The 3,086-nt window shown below is 35.0% G+C and overlaps 1 pseudogene; it reads left to right on the forward strand.

Moving 5' to 3' along the window:
- Positions 1-226: 226 nt before the first annotated feature.
- Positions 227-1,673, forward strand: LOC132060613 (galactolipase DONGLE, chloroplastic-like; annotated as a pseudogene).
- Positions 1,674-3,086: the final 1,413 nt, after the last annotated feature.

A 3,086-nucleotide genomic window follows, 5' to 3' on the forward strand; every position in this document is an offset into this window, starting at 1 on the left:
ATTTTTCATTACTCAGTCAAACTACTCGCCAAACATGCCTTTATTTTCTACTTCTTTTTCCCCCCTAGCCCCACCTCAACAACGTACTTTTCGATTCTCATCACAGTCCATGACAAATAAACACACAGTAGATACATATATACTAGTATATAACCCTTTATCTATAATTCATCTAGAGCTCTCACTCCCTCTCTGGTTCTTCCTCTTAAATATTTCTTTTCATACAATGCTTAGATTACCAAATATTCCAAATCTGAACTTTCCTACATTTTCAGAAGAGTTTTTGCGTAAGCCATCTATGGTAAGACCAAATGAAGGTATATCAGTTTTACGTGCACCACCTCTGACATTACAACAACTACGCATCCGTCCCAAACCATCACCAACTGTGATATCCACTAAGGAAATATCGAAGAATGTTACTAGTACTAATACTACAATGGATCGTACTTGTAGTAATAGTAGTAGTAGTAGTAGTTGTTGTAGTAGTAGTAGTAATATTGAGAGATTGGCTTCCATTTGGAGAGAAGTTCAAGGGTCAAAAAACTGGGAAAACTTAGTAGATCCATTGGACTCTCTTCTTCGAGAGGAGATTATCCGATATGGAGAGTTTGTGGCTGCTTGTTATGATGCATTTGATCTTGATCCAAATTCAAGAAGATACTTAAATTGCAAGTATGGAAAGAGGAGGATGTTGAGTGAAGTAGGGTTGGGTGAATCAGGCTATGAAGTGACAAAATACATATATGCTACTCCAGACATACATGTCTTTTCAATTGGTGGCAATAATATAGGCTCATCATGTGGAAAATGGATTGGTTATATTGCAGTATCAAATGATGAAGAAACAAAGAGACTTGGGAGGAGAGATGTGCTTATTACTTTTCGGGGAACGGTCACTAAAGTATTTTGAATGGATGCCAATTTGATGAGCTCATTGACTCACCGTCTTGATCCTCATTACCCGAGACCTCAAGTTAAGGTTGAAGCTGGATTCTTAAGTTTGTACACCTCCAATGAGGGCAAAAAGTTTGGCCTTGGAAGTTGTCGCGAACAATTACTATCAGAGGTGGGGAGAGTACTAAATAAGTATAAAGGGGAGGATATGAGCATAACTTTGGCAGGACATAGCATGGGGAGTGCATTAGCGCTCTTACTAGCGTATGACATTGCAGAGTTGGGCCTGAATCAGGACAAGTTGTTGCAAATTGATCACACGGTACCTGTGACCGTTTTTTCCTTTGGAGGGCCAAGAGTTGGAAATTCGACAAAGAGAGGTGTGAAGAGTTAGGTGTAAAAGTTTTGAGAATAACAAATGTAAATGACCCCATTACAAAACTTCAATAGTTTTTTTAAATGAGCATTTTAGGGTTTTGGGTGGGAAGTATGAGGTTCCTTGGAGTTGCTCATGTTATGCACATGTTGGAGTTGAGATCTTGTTAGATTTCTTCAAGATGCATAATCCTTCAAGTGTACATGACTTAGGAACTTATCTTAGTTTGCTTAAGTGCCCAAAGAGGTTACAAGTTCAAGTAAAAGAAGGCGATGATTTCTTCAATCGAGCAAAGGAATTTGTCATTTCTGGGGCTCAAAATAAATTAAACTTCAATGCCTTGCAATTGAAAAATGCTGCCATGAATATGGTGCACTTGGTTCAATCCCAGAGGACTTAATAAACATCATGGCATGGTCTAGAGTGATGTCTTTTAACCCAAAAATAGATAGCTTTTTGGTTGAATTATATATAAATTTTGCATCCTCTAGAAAGATCATGAGATTAATTTGCAATACATATTGTACAATATTAATGATTGTAGATAATGCCAAGAAAATCAAGTCGACATCACATTGTCTTCTCTCTCTCTCTCTCTCTTTTTTTTCTTCCATTTTGTTAGGTATATATGGTTATGGAGTAACCGACCTCAAAACTTCACTAAACTGAAACAAAAATTAAAGAAGATAAATAGAGGGAGATGCATATGGTGTATATTAAAGTTATAAATTATTTCATGCATATGGTGTATATTAAAGTTATAAACTATTTCATGCATATGGTGTATATATGTTTTTTGATAGTTAGTATTAGTAATAGATTCTCTGACCAGGTCAATAGACAGGATTGAAGAAGTTAAATGTAGCTCAAAGCGTATCTTGACTATTATTCCTCCGTCCAAAACTTATGTTCCGATTTCTCTCAACCTATATCGAGTATGATTTATGACTAATTGTTTTCTAATTTAATTGAACTCAAAAAATTCGTTTGGCTTTTGAGCAATATATATACAGCAACTATATGGAAATGGTATCTACTACACCTTAAGAATGCTAACAAGTAGTAGTATTATTCATGCCTTAACGACACAACAACTACGTCTGAAATGTCGTTAGTTATTCGAGTTTACTATATGAATTCTCAATATCTATTTTCAGTCCATTTAAATTTACTTTATTCAAATACTCTTACCAATTCTATCACATGAGTTTAAATTGTATGCACTGATGGTCCGGTGTGAATTGTGAAAAAAAATTAGCCAGTCAGATCATATATATATGTATTAAGTAATTACAGGTAAATCTCTTAATTAATAAGCATATAATTCACTCATGAAACATCAAGATCAACCTTAAATGCATTAGCCCATTCTTTTTGTTCCTAGTTTGAGCAATAAAAAGTCAATTAATTATTATAGCACGGAAGAGGAAATTGCTGCAATAGAGGTTTGACTCTATAAATGATGAAGATGACAGAGACGATAACGAGTATTTGGAAAGAAGAATTAATAGAGGAAAATGAAAAACAAGATGTGTCTCTTGATTTGAAATTTGGATCCGGCTATATATGGAAAAGTTGAAAAAAGAAAAAGGAATTCCAAATATGGATCACGTAGAAGAATGAGGTCAAGAAGTAGCTAACCTTTCTCTCTACATCACTCGAACATAACTTATAATAGTCAAAGAAGAGATTGTTTCATCCATCGTGGAGTTGTTCTTGATTCGAAACTATAGTTGGCGTTATATTGTTATTTTTCAGGTTTACTTGCACCATGAGGTATTTGTAGGAATATTCGGCCTATAGTCAGTCCCCA

This window comes from Lycium ferocissimum, chromosome 1 (genome assembly GCF_029784015.1).
Source record: "Lycium ferocissimum isolate CSIRO_LF1 chromosome 1, AGI_CSIRO_Lferr_CH_V1, whole genome shotgun sequence".
In the NCBI taxonomy this organism is placed as follows: Eukaryota; Viridiplantae; Streptophyta; class Magnoliopsida; order Solanales; family Solanaceae; genus Lycium; species Lycium ferocissimum.